Source organism: Saccostrea echinata, unplaced genomic scaffold, assembly GCF_033153115.1.
Source record: "Saccostrea echinata isolate AGI-Se365-2 ecotype Australia unplaced genomic scaffold, CSIRO_AGI_Sech_v1 ptg000056l, whole genome shotgun sequence".
NCBI classification, from domain to species: Eukaryota; Metazoa; Mollusca; class Bivalvia; order Ostreida; family Ostreidae; genus Saccostrea; species Saccostrea echinata.
Genome location: NW_026889805.1, coordinates 9342202 through 9366681, shown reverse-complemented (window position 1 = coordinate 9366681; position 24480 = coordinate 9342202). Strand labels below are relative to the sequence as shown.

General features: G+C 33.3%; 1 long non-coding RNA gene across 2 annotated transcripts; it reads left to right on the top strand.

The window, feature by feature from the left end:
• The first annotated feature begins 332 nt into the window (after nucleotides 1-332).
• On the top strand, nucleotides 333-21392 carry LOC133172948 (uncharacterized). Of its 2 annotated transcripts, XR_009718978.1 has the most exons (6): nucleotides 333-379; nucleotides 3168-3263; nucleotides 7559-7663; nucleotides 7877-7974; nucleotides 16565-16637; nucleotides 18596-21392. It is a non-coding gene; the product is annotated as an uncharacterized LOC133172948 (long non-coding RNA). The 2 variants fall into 2 exon arrangements; XR_009718979.1 differs by lacking the exon at nucleotides 16565-16637.
• Nucleotides 21393-24480: the final 3088 nt, after the last annotated feature.

Sequence of the window (24480 nt, the reverse complement as noted above, 5' to 3'; positions counted from 1 at the left end):
TCAACTGAAATTGATTCCTTCTTACCATGCTTACAGGCTTAACTATGAAGATGTGACAGGGAGTGTAATAACAATAATTGTTCAGACGAACACATATTAAGCTGATATACGTAACTATCAAATTTTAATGGATAGATAGAAATTAATAAACAATTACAACCATTTATTATAAACTACATAAAGATAATTTTTCAAGCAATTTGAAATTCTTCATTTTTTATGATAATATTTTATTTCGTATATATGTTTATAGGTTTATTCGTATCAACAAATCTGTGTACGAGTTAATAACGCAGCCTGGTTCCCTGCATTTTCAGTGACAGAGAACCAGAATAAGATTTGTAGGGAAACAAGCCTTGTAACACTTACAAGGTTTGAGGTTTGTTTATTTTATATTTTAAATTTACACTTTTTAAAAATTATTATTATTATGCAAAAATCTGTGTGCAGATGAATATTTACATTTTAATGTTACAAGTCGTTTTGTGGTTCATATTTGCGGTGACTGTCCCACGTGTGTTTACCTGTTTACATTCACCTACTGACCTAGAGTCTTCAAAATATACCTTCTGTAATCATGACTGTTGTAATCTTGTTTTTATGTTAGTTTACCGTATGTAACTTGACTGTTGTATAGATTTATAGCGATCACTGCAAGCTTTTAATATTTATGTGAAGAGAAATTTCAGACTATCAATCACAGGCACTTGTTTCATATACGGTGCACCCCTACTTATTTTTACCACAAGGTATCTAACTCAATTTCAGGCACCCCCGCTTCAAGCTCGTATTTTGTTCATGTATCATTATCAATCATTAACCTACTTTAAAATGACATCGTTCGCTTCAAGAGACTTTTTTCTTGTCAAATAAATCGTTTCAGACGTCTCTGGTCGAGTCTCTTTATTGTAAAACACTCATTTATTCCACGAAAATTACCTCGATACATTTTAAGACTTTAGATGGGATACAACTTCCAGTTGGGGATAGAATAAAACCAGAGACTTCCGAGTATTCCATTCCGAGGTCTCTGGTTTTATCCTTCATTTATAACCCCAACCGCAAATTTGTATTCGAAAATTACCTTGATACATTTTAAGACTTTAGATGGGATACAAATTTCATTTTTTTCACAGGTCACGAGGTTTCAACTTAAAAAATAAAAATTCTCACCGTTAAGATATGTTGGAAATTTTAGCTTGATGTGTTGATAATTTGCCAAATTATTATGTAATAAAGGGGACTATATATGATCACCCGGCGCTGTCGCTTTAGTTCAGTCTTCACAACAATTCTTTTTCAGCACATGCCCTTCGGGCATGTAGACCTATCATTTTTACCCAGCCCATTCAAATTTGTACGTCCTACTCAAAATTCTTACATTTACCAGTATTGTGCAACAAAAAAAACCCATTAGGTATAAAGGTTTTATATTAATTTTTTCAGCATCGTAAACCAACCATGGCCTGTGATTGCCATTTTCTAAAGCGTTCTTGTTCATAAATAACTTTTGAGTTGCATGCTGGTCATTTGTTGGCCGGTTTAGCTGAACTGAATTTCAGAAATGGGATCATGACTGTAGTGCCACAGTATGTGGCATTGATGAACATCTCGTAATTTAGCAAGCAACTTCGAGAAAACAAATAGGTTAAACTAAACACTTCAATGATTAGATTGACAATCATTTGACAGGTCGTATTGAGAATGTAGACAGGCAATCCATCAACATTACATATAGCAACGTTTAAGCGAATAATGGGGAAAGGACAAAATAAATGGCAAGTAAAGATCGTACAATGAAAGAAGATTCACATATGCCCTCTTCGGACATGTAATTTGGCAATTTTTACATGCCCGGCTGCAAATTTAACAGGTCCCTGGCATTGGACTCCCGGGTTATTTGGAAGACTGTTTGTTTAGTTTCATGAGGTCCGACAACATTGATTCTCAATGTCTGCTCCCTCTACCCCATACACTTATCTTGATAAAATTATATATAAATTATATTATTAATTATATAAATTGATATAAATTATATAAACCGGTCTTGTTTATATAATTTTACAATGTCATAAACAGCTGCTTAAGTGCATATAATATTGTAAATGGATTTATATATAGGATTAGGGAAAGATCCTCACTTGATTATGGCAGCATATTTAGATCGTAGGAGTTTATTATCTACCACACATGATCAATGTCACTTTTGGACGTGAATGACTTTTGACACCCTAACTTCAGTTCAAATCAACATTAACTTTATGTGACGTCTCTCTGAATCTTTTTTGGCATGTAACTTGGGTAAAAACAATTAAGTACTCTTGATGCATTTGATTTCTCTTAGCCCGTTTAAACATTTCCAAGGTTTATACCAGTTTTTGCAGGGGCGAAACTATGTAGAAGTTGGAAAAGAAACCCATCCCCTTTTTGACGTATTTGGTTTTCGAGGGGTGAAAATTTTCAATATTACACTCAACTACATGCAATATTTATTATATTATACTGAATGTTTTATACAAATAATAGTGAACCTTGAGTGCATAAATCTGCGCAGTCACTATTTTTTGGAATATCACCCGTCGTCAAGCAATGTTGACTGTTGCGACACTGGGCGTGGCTTCATTATTCAGCGGATAATAGTGCTTTTTAACAAATGTTTCTTGACAAATCAGATTAATTCATCTAATATACCTGAAAGTACAATATTAATTAATTGTCATCATTTTCCTATATTAGCATTTTTACTGGTACAGTGTAATGGTTTTGAAATGATAGGAACATGCACTGTTCAAAAAGTCTTAAAATGTTGTTTTGGCTCAATTTCTTTGTTAGATTACTGTGTTGAACTAAGGCAGGCCAGTTAAAGTAACATGATCCTATAGATTCCATGTACATTTAGTACTGTAAAGTAGACAAATTTATTGTTCTCACAAGTAGTTCTCAAACATTGATTTAAGTTGGTCTCCTGAAGGATGTAATAATGCAATTGGTCTGCTTAAGGTACAGTGTATAATATAGACATGCATATTTTATTTTGAATTTGTATTATGTCAATCATTAGAAATGTATGGATCTTAATTAAAAAACATTGTTTTCATTAGAATTTAAGATATGTATAATAGGCATATATTCTTCATGCTTTTCCATAGTTAAGTCCTTTTTTACAGGGTCTCTGCTAGAATCATGTGGACCCCAGTGTAACAAATCTATGGAAAGAGAGAAAATCTCAGCTCAAGGGTCAACATGTCTTTATTCCAAGAAAGGTAAATTGATAATTTTTTCTGCTAAAATACTCTTTTATAAATTATAACATCAATGCAAAAGAGTGAACAAACAATGTACCTAACAATATTTTGAAAATGAAAGTGCAATAACAGTTAATAATTATGATCAATCGTATGAATGTTAATAATCCAATCAAAGTCCTTGTTGTATATCATTTTTGCTAGGGCTGTGTATTGAGCAAAAAAAAAAAAAAAAAAAAAAAGAAAGACATTTTTTAATGCGATATGCAATATATTGAATTCTTTAACAATTCTGTCAAAAAAGTCTTATAAATCATTATGCATGAATTTTATAAAAATAATAATTGTTTTTTACTCATTTTTAATTTTTTGTCTCACCGTCTTTAAAAATTACACTTCAAATTCAAACTTTTCTTGACTGTAAAATCAACATGTTAAGTAAAGTTGTCTATGTATTTTTATGATTTTGTAATAATCATTTAAGATGTGCTACATCCTTAATGATTATGTCATTTTTGATCAGTTTTAATTCAAAACAGTTACCGGTAAATATAATCTTTGGTGATTGAAATTCCCAAGTTTTTCACACAATTACATAAAAAAACTGCCTGCCCATAAGTTATTTTTAGCTCACCTGAGCCAAAGGCTCATGTGAGCTTTTCTGATCAAAATTTGTCCGTTGTCTGTCGTCGTTGTCGTCTTTGTCATTGTTGTTGTTGTTGTAAACTTTTCACATTTTCATCTTCTTCTCAAGAACCACTGGGCCAATTTCAACCAAACTTGCCAAAAAGCATCCTTGGGTAAAGGGGATTCAAGTTTGTTCAAATGAAGGGCCACACCCTCTTTCAAGGGGAGATAATTAAGAATTAGTGAAAATTTAGTGGTATCTTTTAAAAATCTTCTCAAGAACCACTGGGCTGTAAAAGTTGAAACTTAGGTGAGACCTTCATTACATAGTGTAGATTCAAATTTGTTCAAATCATGACCCCCTGGGGTAGGGTGGAGCCACAATGGGGGATCAAAGTTTTACATAGGAATATATAGGAATAAATCTTTAAAAATCTTCTCCTCAAGAACAACAAAGCCATGATTAGTCATATTGATATGGAATCATCCTCAGGTAGTGTAGATTCAAGTTTGTTCAAATCATGACCCCCAGGGGTAGGATGGGGCCACAAGGGGGGATCAAAGTTTTACATAGGAATATATAGAAAAAATCTTTAAAAATCTTTTTCTCAAGAACAACAAAGCCACAATTAGGCATATTGATATGGAATTATCCTCAGATAGTGCAGATTCAAGTTTGTTCAAATCATGACCCCCAGGGGTCGGGTGGGGCCACAATGGGGGATCAAAGTTTTACATAGAAATATGTAGGACAAATCTTGAAATTGTTTTTCTAAAAATACAACAAAGCCACAATAAGTCATAATTTATATGGAAGCATCCTCAGGTAGTGTAGATTCAAGTTTGTACAAAATCATGACCCCCGGGCGGGGGGGGGGGGGGGGGGGCACAATGGGGGATCAATATTTTACATAGGAATTTATAGAAAAAAAATCTTTAAAAACCTTTCTCTCAAGAACAACAAAGCCACAATTAGTCATATTGATATGGAATCATTCTCAGGTAGTGTAGATTAAATTTTGTACAAATCATGACCCCCAGGGGTAGGGTGGGGCCACAATGGGTGGATCAAAATTTTACATAGAAATATGTAGAAAAAAATCTTGAAAAATCTTCTTCTCAAGAACAACAAAGTCACAATTAGTCATATTGATGTGGATTCATCCTCAGGTAGTGAAGATTCAAGTTTGTATCAAATCATGACCCCTCGGGGTAGGGTGGGGCCACAAGGGGCAATCAAAGTTTTACATAGGAATATACAGAAAAAAAAAATTGATAAATCTTCTTCTCAAGAACAGCAAAGCCTTGTTAAGTCATATTGATATGGAAGCATTCTCAGATAGTGTAGATTTAACTTTGTTCAAATCATGACCCTCAGGGTTAGGGTGGTGCCACATTTGAGGATCAAAGTTTTACATAGGAATACATAGGAAAAAACTTCAAAAATCTTCTTCTCAAGAACAGCAAAGTCATGTCTTGTCATACTGATATGGAAGCTTTCTCAGGTAGTGTAGATTCAAGTTTTTTCAAATCATGACCCCTGGGGGTAGGGTGGGGCCACAATGGGGGATCATAGTTTTACATAAGAATATATAGGGGAAAAAATCTTGAAAAATCTTCTTCTCAGGAACAGCAAAGCCATGTTTTGTCATATTGATATGGAAGCTTCCTCAGGTAGTGTAGATTCAAGTTCCTTCAAATCATGACCCCTGGGGGTAGGGTGGGGCCACAATGGGGGATCATAGTTTTCCATAGGAATATATAGGGAAAAAAACTTGAAAAATCTTCTTCTCAGGAATAGCAAAGCCATGTTTTGTCATATTGATATGGAAGCATCTTCAGGTAGTGTAGATTCAAGTTTGTTCAAATCATAAACCCCAGGGGTAGGGTGGGGCCACAATGTGGGATCAAATTTTTACATAGGAATATATAGGAAAAAATCTTTTCATCAACAGAAAAGCCATGCTTAGTCATATTGATATGGAAGCATCCTCAGGTAGTGTAGATTCAAGTTTGTTCAAATGATTGGGGGGGGGGGGGTGTTAGGGAGGGTCCACAATGGGGGATCAAATTTTTAAAAAGGGAATATATAGGAAAAAAATCTTAAAAAATCTTCTGCTCAAGAACAGTAAAGCCATTTGTTATATTGATATGGAAGCATCCTCAGGTAGTTCAAAATCCAAGCCCCTTCCCCTTTAAACTTTTCAATACTGAAGTGATTTGTGCTTTTTCCTAGCCAATGTGCTCAGGTGAGCATTGTGGCCCATGGGCTTCTTGTTTTTGATACGATATATTCATTAATCTAGATATGTATCGATATACAGGTAAACTTCGGTATCTCGAACACCGGTATGTCGAATACCACGGATATCTCGAAGTGAATCAACGGTCCCGGCCGTTTTTATTATATTTATGATTTTAAAAAACCCCGGTATCTCGAACACGGAAATCTCGAATACCTCGCTTATCTCGAAGTAGATTTACGGTCCCAAGTGCTATAAACACATGCGTTATCTCGAAGTCCAACAAATTCTCATTCCGCTGATTTCACACCTTAGTACACAATAATCCCATTATGCTAATTTTACGGTCTGTTGAACATTTCCATTAGGTCTAGCACAGGCTTCATGGGACCATTGCTGATAATCACACCTTATTAGTCCCAAGCTGTTGTTTTTGGTAGTTAAATTTAATTACGCAGGCCAGGTGATTTGGAGGTGTTAATAAAATGCACTCTCAGAGATACTATGACACGATAATGAAACAGCAGCTTGGGGACGATTACTGTACTAGAAATTTAAATTATCGAAAATACACGCTTATACACATCATTACATATCAAAGTAAACACTGAACACATCAAAGTGATATTGAACTCAAGAAATTAAACAATTAAAGACATTATTTTGAGTATAAAAGTCAGTACCAAAAATCAAATCTTCAGTAAATATCATGTCCAATAAGGCAATCTAACGAAGGACCCAGTAGCCAACCAGGGGATAGTTAGATTATCTGACCGTGGTGTAAAAAGAAAACTTAAAGTTCATACAATCGAAACAAAGTTTGCTTTTGTTTATTCATATTGGCAATTTCAGTAAATTATTGTAGAACAATAATTCCTGTTGTTACATTTGGGCATGTGGGTATATGTACATATCCTGTTAAAGTCTTTGTGTATCACATTATATCATGATATACTTCAGACAAATTAGTACACCCGTAGTTTTGAATACAATTCATACATTGATTTCATTTGCCACAATGGTCTCTTTAATATTGCAATAATGCATTTGGTCTTCCTAATGCATGTATAATGCAGGTACTGTATATACTCTATGTCCAGCTTATAGGTGAGTCATAAAAAGATTAGTATTTTGAAACCAGGTTAAAACATCAGAGCATTGATTTGAAATTGTCAATTGATTCTGGCAAAAAGTTGTACTGATTTATAAGCGGGTCAATAGCAAATCCCTCCAAAATAACCTCAAAAAATACAACTGACTTATAGGTGGACCACCTTATAGGCAAGTATATATACGGTATAGTTTTTGTTGAATTTTGCTAACAGCAAAACACTATGAATAATGAATTTTGGGAAAAAAAGATTATTAAGTTTAATGATGCATGTATGTAGTATAGAAATATTGTTCATATGCCTGTACATGGTACAAATATGCATTTTACAGAGTGTACATATGCCAGAATCATATGGACCGCAGACTGGCCCTGGTGATTCCGTTAAGAAAAAAGAGGAAAAATCAGTGCTTGTGCTCATTGGTCATTGGACAAAGGTAAATAGATTTATTTCATGAAACTAAACATGTAAATTACTAGGATATTAAAATATCACAATTAAAATACATGTACTGATTTATATATATATGGATATCAGTTGGTCTCCTTGATGGAGTTAAATGCATTTGTTATCCCTTTTAAGTGGATCATTTAAATATTATGCAGTTTATTTAGAAGCTCTTTATTATCTGCACTGTTCACTTTTACAGGGTGTATGCCAGAATTTTTTCAAGAACAGTCTGAATCTGACATGAAAAAAATTAAGAAAAACAGCCTTCCTGTTTATAAATCTACATTCTGACAAAGGGTAATTTTGTTTAGTTCAATTTGAAGTGCACATTTAAGTTCAGTTGCTTTCCTTAATGATATATTATAGCATTTTTATTCCCTTATGAACAATATGTATACTTGTAAAGCATGTATCACAAAATCTTCTGCAAACAAAGTTTTGGGTGTATAGTGTTTGTTGTTTAACATCCCTCTTGAGAATTTTCACTCATATGGAGACGCCACCACTTGTCGGTGGAGAGCTGCAAATTTTTGTCCTATACTCAGCACTTATGGCCATTGAGCATTGAGGGATCTTTATCGAGCCAGCACCTACTGTGACATGGGACCTCGGTTAATACCTCTGTCTCATCTGAAGAACGGGTCTCCATGTCCCACAGTGGGATTCAAACTCGCGATGTAAGAATCAGCTTCTTTCTCCGCGACTCTAGAGTAGATGCTCTAACCACTGCATCTGCTCTACTTTGGCAACTTTGGGTGTATATAAGCATAGGAATCATCATGTCCATCTGTCTGTTCATGTGTTTGGCCACTTTTATGATTAGTTTTTTTGTTCCAATTCTGGCTGAGATAAATTGATTTAAGTCATCTAAATACAAACAAATTAAGGGAAAATACCATGGTATTGGAATGAACATTTTGGAATACTGTCTAATTGTTCCATTGTAGTTGGTTTCTTTAATGTTGAAATAATGCATCTGGTCTTCCTAATGCATGGCATACACTGTATGCATGTGTAATGTTAAAGTTGGCTGAATGTAAAACAGTTCTTGCATTATGACAAAGGTAAATAGATTAAGTTCATGTAACTAAACATGTAAATTATTAGGGTATTAAAATCTCAAGTTTTGAATACTGATTTACATGTGGATCGAGAGTAGTTGGTCTCCTTAATGCAGTAATAATACATTTGGTCTCCCTTATGCATACTGTATATTATATAAATTTAATGACTGACATGTACGAGGGTTGATCCAAAAGTTCATGGAATTTCTTCATATTTTATTTATTTATTAGTGAAAGTGGTTGAATACTGATTTACATGTGGATAGTAGTTGGTCTCCTTAATGCAGTAATAATACATTTGGTCTCCCTTATGCATACTGTATATTATATAAATTTAATGACTGACATGTACGAGGATTGATCCAAAAGTTCGTGGAATTTCTTCTAGTGTTGTACCGATAATCAGAAAACATCGATTGTCGACAAAAAAATGCTACCGATTCCGATGATCGATTATAGTTTTTCATAATCGATCATCGGAAACATACTTCTAATACAATACATTCCGGAATTATCCATTTCTGGTTTAAAATTTATTTCTTCTTAACGAAAGAAAATGGCATCTGCATCTGATACTAGCCAACTAGCACGAAGCAGAGGTGATTAAGAACCGAAGATGCATATATAGGGCCTAAAAAAAATTATTTTTGTTTCCTGTAATAACCCGACCGACCCATTCAATTTACCCCCGGGTGAATTTTTTTTTCTGCCAAATCTGTGTTTGCTCTTTGGTTTGATCAATCAGCTGATTCTTTTTATTCAAAAAATATTAATTGTGTCTTTTCTTTGAGATATAAAATATGCAACTTAGTCAACATTTACCTTAAATATAGAGTGATCAATTCCCCACACGACTTTTTGAAGTTCGTTTTCTGCCGCTAGGCAGCCATGTTGGGTGTCCACTGTAAATATTTTTAGGTCTAGAAAGTGTAAAAGAAGCAAAACAACAAAGAAAATAATATATTATGTATTTTATATATTCATGTTAAAGAAATAAATAAAATTATTGTAATAGTCTGCTTTTTGTATACAAAACTATGAAGAAATCCAATTATAATCGGTGAAATCGCATCAGAAGCAGTAACCGATTCCAACCGATGATCGATTATGAAAATTAACTGATGTCTCATCACTAATTTCTTCATATTTTTTTTTATTTATTTATTTAGTGAAAGCGGTTGAATACTGATTTACATGTGGAGAGTAGTTGGTCTCCTTAATGCAGTAATAATACATTTGGTCTCCCTTATGCATACTGTATATTATATAAATTTAATGACTGACATGTACGAGGATTGATCCGAAAGTTCATGGAATTTCTTCTTATTTTATTTATTTATTTGTGAAAGTGGTTGAAAATTACAAATAAGAATATAGACACTTGTTGAATTTTTTTGATAAAAAAATATTTTAAATTTTAATGATAGTAACTCTATGGCAGTTGCCATAGCAAAGGATGTTTTAAAATGCAGGGGAGACATTTACTTGTTCATTATCATTTTAATTCTTAATACGTGATATAAGAAAAAACCTGCGCCAAGTGGCAAATAAAATGAGAATTTTGTCATAATTACGATTGCTTGACCACTAATATACCTGTATGTGAGAGTTTTACTGATTTAACTTGATATTTAGATTATTAGTTGATGATTTCTTGTTCATCTTTTAATTGTTAGAGAACATCACATTTCAGTCAAGTTATAAGTTTTGTTAAAATCTTAGGAACACTCTGACTTAAAGGGGTATACTACTGATACAGGCTGGGGAAAAATGCATTTAGCAACTGATTTTCCAGTGGCGTGAGAAATTTAAGAACAATAGAACTTCTATGGTGTGGCTGCTTTTGGAGGGTCTGTTTTTCTCGTAGACAAATTAAGCGTTGATGGATGTTGACCGCTGACGTACTGTGCTTGACTTTGCTACTGAATTGGAACATCATATGGAAAGATGGGGAGTATTTTTGAAATATGAATGTAATATAAAGATAAGTCGATTGGTGGATACCCAGGCTTTTCTTGAGAGAAAAAAGGAGAAAAAGGCAGAATATTCTGTAGAATTACTTAGTTGAATTGAACATGAGGGTGAGATGCTCCTATAACATGACATGACATACTTAACTTGACGTTACGTCGAAGTCTCCCCCGGATTTTACAACTATCAGTGTTCAGAAAGCTCATGTGACCTTATTGGTAATTGGAACGTAGTGAAATTTTCCAGTATTGTTGCATAATGACTCTATATTATAAATATGCCTATTGTTTGCTTTCATCAAATCACAATAAAATTTTAGAAATAATTAAATTCCATGAACTTTTGGATCAACCCTCGTGTTAGAAAAAAGATGGATCTAAGATTGAACAGGTTATAATTCACCTGAGTCATTTAAATTACTTATTGCTATCTGTTCTTGTTCAGTCATCATGTGTCAAGTATTGTCTGTAAACTATTGAACATTTTCAGCTTCTTTTCTGGAACCAGTTTCAACTAATTTCTCGGTTGAAGTACTGTATAGGGAATTAATTTCAGGGGTTGTAATTTTCATGTTTTTCTCTCCTCTGACACGATCGCGGTTTGTTGAATTCGCGGAATTGGTATATAACTAAGGTTACATGTACCTCCCTTCAATGTCTATATCCATTTACCGTAAGTTTTGGGGTATATGTCGATGGGATATATAGGTCGAAAGGCTCATTTTCAGCCGTAATTTTTAAAAAATCCTTAGATAGGACGAACTCAGAAGATAAGACGAGGCTTTGTATATCGATTTTCTAGAGATTCTTACGTAGATACTACGTATCAGAACATGTAAGCCTCTTTAACTTAACCCGTGATATTAACGTATTGATAAAATAAACTGGTATTTTTATGAGTACAGCATTTTAATAGTGTTTTATACAAACATACCTAAAACTTCGTTGAATTGTGATGTAACGTATTTTCTCCAACTTGCCTGTTAAATGTCGTCGTAGTTTCACTCTGTCGTTAAACACATAAATACGGTAGTATACAACAGCTATAATTAGGGAAATACCCGAAATCAAACAATAATTATTTCCATTTTAGAACATCGTGAACACATTCTTTTATTCCGACATTATTTACCGGGGTACAATATTAACTTCGAAGACCGCCATTTTTATATTTCTTGTCCAGGGATTTGCTAAAACACGCAATTGACTATTACATATAACTGTGAGCAATTGAAATTAATCATATTATCATGCTTTAATTTTGCTTGAGATGTTGTTGTAAAAAATAAATTTAATTGAGAGTACATTCGCAATTTAACAGTCATCATGAATTTCACTGTTTTGTTTGTTCGATGATGTATTAATACCCCTGTAACGGCACGTGGATCTGTTAATCATGCCCTTCGGGTGTTTAAACCAACACAGGTGTTAACACCTTTGTGTACACAGTGTATATCCATTTATCTGTCAGACGATGAAAATTATATTAGAAGCCAATCTTTGTATAATTCAGTGTACCCCTTGGGATATAAAACAAAATAGTTATGACTAGCGGTGTATTTAGTAAATAATTTTAGGAATTTACTGGCAACAATTTATTTCACGCATTTTACATTTACTCGTAAATAAATATCACAAGACAATGAAAAAATATTTAGGTATACTATTTCAATTATTCGTTACAAATAAATGGTAAAAAAAAGAAAAAAAGATTACAATTGCGATTGTGAAAAACTCTTCCGTATTTTAAACTTTGATACGGTTGCGGTTTTATTTTTAGTAAACGATTGCGACTTCCAACTTCACAAGATGGACACAACATTTTGTAAATCTACGTTGAGACATTATTTACTAGATGATATTATAAGTTTTTTGTACATCGACGGATATTTAATGGAACTTATTTTGTAAGAAATCAATGAAATAAATAATTAATTAATTCTTTGTTTATTTTTTTTTCGGGAAAATAATTTTAAAAAATACAAAAATGGCACAGATTTCCTTTAAAATTGACGTTAATTTTACTGATTTGGGGGCATTTTTCGTAAACTTGAGCCTTAGATAGGACGATTCGTTAAATAGGACGACCCCAGCGGTTCTGAGAAAAAAAGTATCGTCTTATCTTCCAAAACTTACGGTAATCCATAGCATAGCTAGAAGGCATTAATCAGCGTTATGTATTCACTTCACGAACAACAGGGTAGATTTATATATACATCAGCAAGTTCGATAGTTATTTGAATGATTTTATAAAACCAAAATGTCGACAAAAACATGATAATGCAGGTAACAAATACACGTCGTAACATAGTTACGTACGGGTATTCAAAACCCATGACCTTAGTGTTTTGATTGATGAAACATGTAGCGTTGGCTATTAAAACAGTTTTTTTTTTTTTTTACAAATACAGGTTATTATCTGCTGGGTGATCTAAATTAATGTTAAGCGTGATAATTAAAATAATTGAATGACAAGTACGATTCGTAATTACTGAAATGACCATGTACTGCACGTATATTTACCTATCGTAGTCTATTCTCAAATTTCCAAATATAACATGTAGGTTATTGAAAACTTATTCACTGTTTCTTGAATTCACGGATTTATTCACACCGTGAATATAGTGAATATTAACACCGCGAGTTATTTTCCCCCTATACAGTATACAGACTTAATATAGAAATGATTTTATCGACTTTCTCAATCTATGATGAATTTAAAAATGTAAATATAAGCATTTAATTGTAAATATTTAACATTTAGCATCTCATAACCAGAGTTGGAAATTACTGACTGCCCGAGGCAGTCTGTTTTTCAGGTAGGCAGGGACAAACTTTAGATTAACCTCGGTGGTCGGGGTCATTTAAACAGGTAGTTCCTGTTTAACTTTTTTTTTCAGGGTATAGTAAGTCTATAGAAATTATTATAAGTAAAATATAGTATATCAAAGGAACACTTCTAGTTAAAAATATGAGATGACCTATAGGACCAATATTGGTTCAGTCTTTAGAAAAAGCTTACCGATATATGTTCCGGTCACTGACTTTAGGTCACGTGTGTAGTTTCTTGTTTCTCATGTATTGCTTTAGTTCTACATTAATGGTAATCTAACAACCAAGCTTTATGATAAACGTGATGACTTTAACTTTTCAATCATCAACTTCCCTTACTTATTCAGCAATATACCTTCATCACCTGCATACGGGGTTTATATCTCTCAGTTGATTCGATACGCAAGAGCATCCTCTATGTATGAACAATTTTTAAAAGGAGGTAAGTTATTGACAAACAAATTGCTGAAACAAGAATGTCAGCAGTCTTGTTTAAAGTCATCATTTTGTAAGTTCTATGGTCGATACAATGACCTTGTCAGCAAATACAATTTATCATTAAGTAAAATGCTGACTGACGTTTTTCATACTTATTGTTAGGCCATTATTTACACACTGAATTGTGTATGGAATTTTCTATTGTTTCCCAGTCGTGACAAGGAGCACACAGCGGGTGTGACTAGTCTGCAGGGGATGCTCACTCCTCCATGGCACCTGATCCCACCTCTGATGTTTTGGAGGTCCGTATTTGCTCTGCTCCTATTTTGTATTTTTTGATGGGCTTTTGAGCTTGAATACTGATTGTTATCTCGATATATTTCATTCTACTCAACTGTGTGTTCATGTGATCCTACCTCAGTATTTACAGAATGATACATCCTTTGTTTGAGGGTCATTCTTGATGTCTGACTGAGTAATGGCAATGGGACATAAAACCTTAACTGACCTTACCACATTCTTTTCTAATCTGAAAACCCTCATGCATTTTTAGCATAACATATCGCCAATGCACACATTTTTCCCGAGGAATGAACTGCATCTACTCTACATAGAACAGTATCTCTCCCACTGGCACAACAGTACTATTACATGTCATAATGTTCTTGAAAAGCAAACACAGCAATTATTGCTCGGCATGATTTTTTTTCATGACACCTGCAGTATCGAGTAACACAAAGTGAATGATTCATGTCCTCGAACAAAGTGTGCTTACAATGAGGTTTAGTTCTGGTTGATTGCGTTTAGTTAAAGAGAATTTATGATCTGCATTTCCATAGATGTCTTTTATATCAACACCAAACATGCATTTAAGGAAGAAAATATATTAAGTAAAATGCAAAAGCCTGTATTAAAAAATCAAAGGACAAGTGCACTTAAGCAATGCTTAATGGGTCCTTTTTCAGTGCCATATTACTTTAGAATGTATTACCAAATTGTTCTCTTTTGGTAATAGTTAAACACAAGTGGACATTTCTAATTAAAATCACATTAAAACATCACCTAAATCAGCATGGATTTGAAACAAATGAAGTTTTTTAAATGTCTATAGATACCCCAAATCCGGAAAAGTCGTACCGAACCTATTTTGAGTTTCGTATATTTAAATCAAGGGGAGGAGACATTTAAATCAGACACTTGAACAATCTGATGGTGGATCATTGACAGGCGCGTATGCCGAATGATACTTCTTGTGCTATTTTACCCGAGAAAAAAATCGAATGAAGTTGTATAGATACCTGTATCCATAGTGATCAAACTAAGAAATTTGCATGCTTGCATTTGAAATAATACAATAAGTATTAACATTAGTTCCTTTAAATTTTAAAATGAAAAAAAGTGTATTTAGGTGGCTTTCAATACCAGTACCATTGTCTTGCATGAATGTTAAAATGGTTGACACTTTTATTTATGATGACATTTTAACGACACTAAACTCTCCTAACCATCCCGTGTTCCTAAAACCAAATACATACAAACTTCTCTATGCGGCTTGACTTCGATATAATGATACAAAATGTGGTAATGTTTTACAGTGAGCATCTTTGAGGAATGTTTACCGGGGTAGAACTCACGTGACTACCAGTATTTTAAATAATTTATTCCACGGGTGGGTTCAACATAGGTCATACAGGTAAATAGCTCTTGCTTGTTATAGGAAAAACATTGAACTTTTCATACATTTTTAATATTTTAAGTACAAGCCTAATCATGTACAAATTTCCTACTTTCACACAAGTTTTATAAATGTATAATGCATTTTTTGTCAATCGCACAAGTTTGTACAGTGTTAGGCTGACAATAAACAAAAGCTTTGAAATGAATGACCATCCTCGATTTACTATAGAAAATCACGAATGTCGGCTGACCCCTACCACATTGTATGGCTTTGCTCTTTGTATATTCAAAATTTGTTGAATCTTATGGTTTAGATATCAATTAATGATCTGAGATGGAAAATTATGCTTAATTTAATTTACCGGGGCCCATAAGTGCACTCGTTCTTTAGTGTTTATACAGGTAAAAAGTTTGAAAAAATAAAAATGTGCCAACAAATGGTTTTGAACCAGGACACTAAAAATGTTCATGGTGAGAGTCTGCGGTCTATTGTTCTGGGCTATGCTGACTATGAGGACATTTGTAATAAATATAAACCAGTATGATAGAAATAGGTTTTCACGTTTTTTGTAGGTTTTTTTCTATGAATTTCGACCCTAGGCACCTCTAAAAGAACCTTGTTTTAAATAATCATAATTTAGGGGCAGGCAAAGGGTGATTATATTGCATCTATCGGGTATAATTTTCTTATCAGAAAATTGTAGAGATATGCAAGGTTAATTAATGACAACATTTATTTTTCCTTTTTGCCTAATACTTTTATGATTTTCACTAATAAATTGATTATTGAAAAAAAGCCTTTAATATGACTGCTGATTTTATCTCCATCTGTTAATTTTCAACACCTTTTCTCATGATTATAGTAGATAGAGAACAGATTATGATTTCTAACATTTACTTTTACAGATCATTTTCTTGAGATAGGTGGAACCAACAGTCAAATACAGACACTTCTAAGAAAAGTAAAAATCTGGCTCAGGTAAAAAAAAAAAAAAAAAAAAAAATCATTTACAGTTTTAACAATTAGTAATTTTACCTTAATTAACTGGAAAAATCTTATTTGACAAAATACAGGTCAAGAATGAAGAGTTTAAAGCCTAGTAGGGATTTTGGTTAATCATTACAGGTAATCTGCAGTCCCTCTTGAGAATTTTACACTCATATGGAGACGCCACCACTTGCCAGTGGAAAGCTGCAAATTCTGTCCTATACTCTGAACTCATGGCCATGGAGCAGTGAGGGGTCTTTTTCATGCCAGCACCTACTGTGACATGGGACCTTGGTTTATAAGGTCTCATCCGAAGGACTGGTCTCCATGTCCCACAGTGGGATTCAAACCTGCGACATAAGGATCAACTCCTTACTTCGCGACTCTAGAGCAGACGCTCTAACCATGGCGCCACGCTTGTGACTAGCTCAGTTTTAAAGAAATCATTCAAGATATTCTTTATCAAACTTAATATGCTGATACATATATAATTAGTAAGACCTATTCAACTATTTCAAAAACTTTTGACCTTTCCTGTGACCTTGACCTCACTTTCCTTCAATTTGCATTTTGCATGGTTTTAAAACCATTTAAAATATTGATATCTAAGGCTATGCATCTATACATAATTTGGTGAGAATTTATCATTTATATCCATTTTTTTTAGATCTCAATTTCAATTTTAAAGAAACTTTTCAAGATATTCTCATCAAACTTCATACACTAACACAAAATTTCATGTTGCATTACTATACACTCGGCGGGCATACATGTCCTATGGACATATTTCTAGTGTATTGCTATTTCTGTTGTTTGTTTACTTCCGGTCAGTAAGTGCCCCCTAGGGGCAAGCCCCAGTCCTGTTTTCTTTTCCAGGGTTGCAACAGCGCCCCCTAGAAAAACAAGTTGCACCATCCAATTAAATCGTATTTTGTGCTGCTTTATGCCAATGAAATTAAGGCTGGACAGCATATGTATTATATTCTGACCAATGGGGTTGCCGTATTTTCAAATAATTAGGATAGACTTACCACTTCAGCATTCCTTTCATCACTGAAGTGATATACATGGTCAAAAATTGACTAACTTTCATTTTTGTGTCAACTGCAGAGCAGAACGACACTTAGAGATCACTTTACCTGGTGTCTGTCTGTCCGTCTGTCACACCTTATATCTCCAAAATTTTGAGAGGCAGGGTTTTGATAATTAGCATTTATATATGTTTTTGAGCTCATGATACTATACTTTGAAACTGTATGAAATTCAGTTACCACACAAACTTATATTTAAATACTATGAAAATACATTGGGATCAGTATTCCACAATGAATCGTGTTGACTGACAAAGTGACAATTAAAGTAAAGACAGTCTGAAATTCCTTTCCTCCGAGGATTGTTGGAAGCACCTACATGTGTATTAATAAAATGATAAATAGTTATTCCTCATAATTTTAATTAAATTATTCATTTGAGGACTGGGGAACCATATTTTCTCTGATTGCCAGATTCTATCCCAGTCTTTTAAATACTTTTGGGTCCTTTTTTTCCTTGCAGGCAAATGCTTGAACCTCCATGCTAATATTAAATTAATAGCTGACCACTCTTAGATTTATTTACCTCTTTAATGACGATACCTAGCAGGTGACATATACATTCCTTGAAACACTCTAGTTCCTATTTGATTTTCACTAATATAAAGATTATTGAAAAAAGACTAAGGTGCTCTATAGTGATCAGTCTATTCATTCATCTGTCTTTCAAATACACATATCCCTTATGCTTGTTCAGAATACAGGTGACTCTAAATACTTCAAACTTTATATTTTTTAATTAGATACATGTAGCTGCTTTGGAACATCTGAAAGGTCTATTACATTATCACTAGTTTTACTAGTTTTCTTCATGTAAGTTGAATATATTTTAAACTTTTAAATTTTTATTTTTTCCAGGTAAGAAAGAAATTCAGGAGTTCTTAAATTGCCCTTGGAGTTCTTGGATTGCATCAAACTGCTAAAAGACCTCAACAAAAACAGCGTCTTGAAAATAAAAATGAAAATATTCAGTGAAAAAAAAAAATGATGAAAGAGCCACTAAAAATCTTCAAGCCTTTGAGCTGAAATCTGGAAGTCAATCTGTGGACTTTACTAGTAAGTCATAATTACTAAGTCATCATTTGTGTATCATAAATACACTAAACTGTAAACACTTGTTAAAATGTGTATAATTTTTAGATATAATTTGTATCTCATAGACTTCAATAGTTTCATGTAATTTAAGTAATAATGAAAATTTCCTGTTGTCTAGCTAGATTAGAAACTATTATTGTCCAATTTTGGATATTGTGAAATAATTCATCTAGTATGCATACATGTGTGTACACTTACGTGTAAATTAATTGTTATAGCAAATTCAATCGATCATTAAGTTGAATGTTGACTAATGTTTTTCATCAAAATTGTTTACACTGAATTGTTTGTGGATTTTTCCATTTGCCCAATCATGTCAAGGAGCACATGGCAGGAAATGCTTTCTCCTCCATTGCACCTGGTTTTTTTAGAGTCTGTTTGCTCTGCTCTAATTATGTATTGTTTCAATGGACTTTAAAGCTTGATCACTGTTGGTAATCTTCATATTTCATATACTATTAGAGTACTTGAAGAAAACTGTAAAGATTTAACATACAGTATAATGCATGTATATTGCACTTTAAGTACAGTGTATGTGGTTAAGAAATGTTAAATCGTCTCATAGTGCATTGAATTTGTTGAAAATTAGAAAATGTGTTGAAATTTTTTTTTGAAATAATGTTAGATTGCAGATTTTTTTAAATCATGCAAGTAAGAAATTGTTAAATATTTTTTAGATTTTCTGGACAGTCTAGATGAGTTCTCACTATATACCTAGCATTGTCATCCCAGTTAAAATTTAAGGAGCAAGGTTCATTCCTAAGCTCTACCTGGACAAACTTGCATGGATTAAAGCACATTAACAGATTTACTTCAGATGCTTGACCTGATCTACATTTTCCTCATGTGTTTTTTTTGTTTTTGTTTGTTTGTTGTTTAACATCCCTCTCAAGAATTTTTCATCCATATGGAGATGCCACTACTTGCTGGTGGAGAGCTGCAAAATTTGACCTATACTTTGCACTCAGGGCCTTGAGCAGTAAGGGATCTTTTTTGTGCCCACATCAACTGCTAGGCGGGACCTCGGTTTATATGGTCTAATCTGAAGGACTGGTCCCCACATCCCCAGTGGATTTGAACCTGAGACTTAAGGATTAAATCCTTACTCGCGACTCTAGATTACAAACTCTATCCTTTGCGCCACATGGGGGACTCCACAAGATTAAGTGTTTTGAGCAGTCCTATTCTCATGTAATTATAAACTCTATGTTGAACAAACCTGCAAAGATGATGTATGTACATGTAAATGTTTCAGGGTACCAATCCTTGATTTGACTTAGATATTCTGGATTAATGACCAGTTTTTTAGAGAAGGTTCATTCAAAGTAACAATATACTCTTTGGTGATCAGTAAACATAGATGATGTATCCTGCTTCTGATGCTGGATGTAACATACATTTTCAGGGTTATTGAGCAGTTAAATCTAACCCAGACCAACTTGCATAGATTTTGGATCCAGGTGATATACATTACCAGAGTGTTTGTTAAGTGAGACTTTGCCTTACTAGTAGATAACATTTATAGAAGTGAGCTTTGTATTCTTTGATTAGGTATGTTTTTTCTTTGCTCAGGATATATACAGACCTGCCTACCCTTCCGCTTTTGGCGTAATTTTTCCGCTTTTTACCACAAAATTACTCTGTTACGCCATGAAAACTAATTTTACGCTTTTTAAATATTTTTTCATAAACAACTTAATGAAAGGCTAACTTTGGAGTTAAAGTAAAGGCTTTCCTTAATGAAAACGAGAAGGTAATTAATACTAATTAATGGAGGGTTTCGGTTCTTCACGATATGATTATTTATGATACAAACAACATACGTAATACACGTTGTAGTTATGCCTTTTAAACGGGTTGCATGCCAAAATTAAGGAAACAAAACTTTTGAATGATGTGTGCAATAAGTAAAGTCAGTTTAATTTTCAATTCGGTTTATTCTTACATTGCTAAGAACAACATAGAGACAAGTAAATGTAAGAAAAACAAAATCGAAATAGCGGAATAATGTAGAATTTGTATTAATATGCGATTGAAACTCTGAATTATGTGATTTGCTAATTTTTTTCCAAACGTTCATTAGGAATGTTAGATAAATAAGTTTGATTTGACTGCAATTACGATACCAGTTTTTACAACAAAGGGACTTTTTGTCTATAAATGATTTGAAAAAGAAACATTCATGCTTGCTTTGTTCAATGATGTACAATTTCAGGTTGATTCAGACAATATAGTAGCTTTGCAAAACATCAAAGTAGGGAAACATAAAGGATTACGCCTTTACCTCATAAATTCCACTTAATTGAGTCTTGAAATTACACCCTCGCAATGAAAAGGGTAGACAGGTCTGTATATATACCATCAGTGCCAACTACCATACATTTTATATAATAGATGTAGCTGTTGTTCAACTGAATATGATAAAACTGTGGATGAAAATAATTTGATTTTTGTACCTTTGAATGTATTGAATTAATTTGTAAAAGCTGTTATGATACAATGTTTGATATTTTATAAAAGGTTTTAGCATATGCAATCAATAAATGTATCAACATTTTTATTTTATTATACTTTTTACCCTGCAAACTTCTCAAAAACAGAATAGTAATGATCCATTTAATTGATACTAGGTTAGTGTCACATTGTACTGGTATATCATGTATACTGAACTGTAAATAAGAAACATCTAAATAGGTAAAATCACAGCATGAATCATTGGATTATGTAAGAAGTGCACTATCTTGTGCTTTGGTATGGTATTAATAATAAATGTTAAACTATCATTTTTTTTTTCAAATTAACGAAGGATATGCTTGAGTGACTGTATTTTGACTAGCAGTAAAAATAAAATGATTTTTAAGTATTTGAATTATTTTGATTCATGGTCTCTGCAAGTTTAATAATAGCAAATATGTACCGGGTATATTGAACATGGCATCCACATATTGCTATACTGGATGGGGCATAACTTTTACTGAATCTTAATCACAACCTTGAAATTTTATGTAGTACATGTACTCTTGGTTTCAACAGGTCAAATGTATTCTTAAATCGGAAAGAATTTAAACAAATATAGGCATAGGTCAGAACTTCATCAATTAGTTGGAAAGCGAATGCACTCGGTGACTATATGGTTTAAAAGAAGCTGGGTATAAAAAGCAGGAAAAACTACTTGATGTTCACTGTGAACTTTGTGTCCTCAACAAAACAATATGGAGTATACTATACTTGGTCTAAAGAATAATCTGTGTCTGCATTCACTTTTAGGTTAAACTGTTTTGGGCATTGAGAGTTTGTTTGTTGTTTAACGTCCCTCTGGAGAATTTTTCACTCATATGCCAACACTTGCCGATGGAGAGCTGCAAATGACCTATGCTCGGCACTCAGGGCCAATGGGCAGTGAGGGATTTTTTTCATGCCAGCATCTACTGCGACACTGGACCTCTGTTTGTACAAAGGACTGGTCTCTACGTCCCACAGTGGGATTCAAACATGTGACAAAAGGATCAACTAACTCCACGACTCTAGAGCATAGGCTCTTTCCACTGCACCATGTGGGCGACAGCATTGAGAGTTAAATGTGGATATCAGAACAAGCTACTCTGGGCTTATACTCTCTATATATTGATTGATTGTATGTTGTTTAACATTCCTCTCAAGATTTTTTCACTCATATGGAGACACCACCACATGCCAGTGGAGATCTGCAAATTTTGTCCTATACTCGGAACTTACGGCCATTGAGCATCGAGGGATTTTTTTCGTGCCAGCACCTACTGCGACACAGGACCTCGATTTATACGGTCTCATCTGAAGGACCAGTCTCCCCATCCCACAGTGGGATTTGAACCTGCGACGTAAGGATCAACTCCTTACTTCGCTACTCTAGAGCAGACGCTCTAACCACTGCGCCACTGGGGCAACTACTCTCTATTTAAGTCACTTGTGCAACGGCTTTAGTTTAATTCAAAGTTTTGTACTGATCATGTTGAGTCACATTAGCACAAATATCTTTCTGCTGACCTTGACTAATGACCATCCGCAACTATTCTGGTTGGAAACAATATGTTAATTAATGCATAATAAGTGAAATTACTATGAAAGAAAAATGGTCTACTTAAACCACAAGTTATATTTATAAAAAATATACACTGGTCTCCTTAAGTCATATGAGAGAAACATAAAATATTAAGGAGACCATTTTTTTCATATATTTTTAGGAGGCATTTATTATGAAAAAATAAAGCAAGAGTCGACTAAATGGTGTTCTATAGATCTTTGATCTGGTATTTCTTTTTAGAAAAAAGCAAATTTAAAAAATCTGTATATTGTCCCCTTAAGCCATATATAATGGTCTGGTCTCCCTAGTCCTTAAATCAGAGTTATATATATATATATATATATATATATATATATATATATATATATATATATGACATATGGCTTTAGGAGACCAAGGAGGATATATTTTCTGGCTTAGGGAGACCACTGGATTAAGGCGACCTTTTTCGGTCTCCCTATTATTTTGACCTCATCAGTATTGCAAATGTCTTTTTATAGATAAATAAACAGTCTGCCATTAAATTTTATTAATCTTTAACTCTGTTATTTAACATTCAAAAGTTGTCTAATTTCTATCATCTTCCCTAAAAAAGAAAAGAATTTATAACCTACGTATAATTTCAAAGGATAATTTTTCTGCATTTTGGAGACCATGAAAAACATGCAATTAAACAAAAAATCTAGCATATATATTTTTTCCGCTTTTGATTTGTTCAAATGAGTGTTTCTTTAACTTAGTTTTCCATATTTTATGTTAAAAACCTAAAAAGGAAAAATATTGTAAATTTATGAACCATGTTTTGAATTCTTAGCAAGTGCTTTCCGTCATTTGTTCCGAATGCCATCGGAATGCCCCTTCAATTTTCAGAAAATGACCTCTGAACACCATGGATGTTGAGAAATTTGGGTAAGTAACTAAAATGATACAATAATAAGTTGTAATTAAGAATACACAAGACAAACATTCGTTTTTTTTTTTTTTTTTTTTTTTTTTTTTTTTTTTTTTTTTTTTTTTTTTTTTTTGCCTAGTAATTTAGCTTTCAAGAGAAAAAGTATGATTTTAAATAATCGTTAGACTATAGTTCGGTATATAAAATCCTGAAGGAAATTCGAAATAAAGTTAAATGATATATTTTTTTAATTCTTTTATGCAAGTCCACAAACAAATTAAATATTTAAAGATTAGGCCGAACGTTGAAAAAATAGTCTCGCAAGTTGACGCAGCTATTTCGAGCTTAAAAATTTAAATTAAACTTTCTGTAAACATCATGCAGGACATGATCATCATGATATAGTATAAATGAAACAGACCCTGTAAGAAAAAAATAGCTGTAATTTAATAATTGTTTATTAATATAATGTGGTCCTCTGCTAATAGAATATATATGACGTAAAAAAATCTGAATCAGGGAGAAGCAGATTTGATACAATACATGGCTGAAGGAACGGGGGGGGGGGGGGGGGCAGGCCCCCTGTAATTTTGCTGAAATTTAGGTATACTATAGAAAACATTGCTCCTTTATGCTTGGGCCCCCTCAATAATAACCTCTGATGATCTCTTTTTCTTTTGCTTTTGGGCCCCCTCA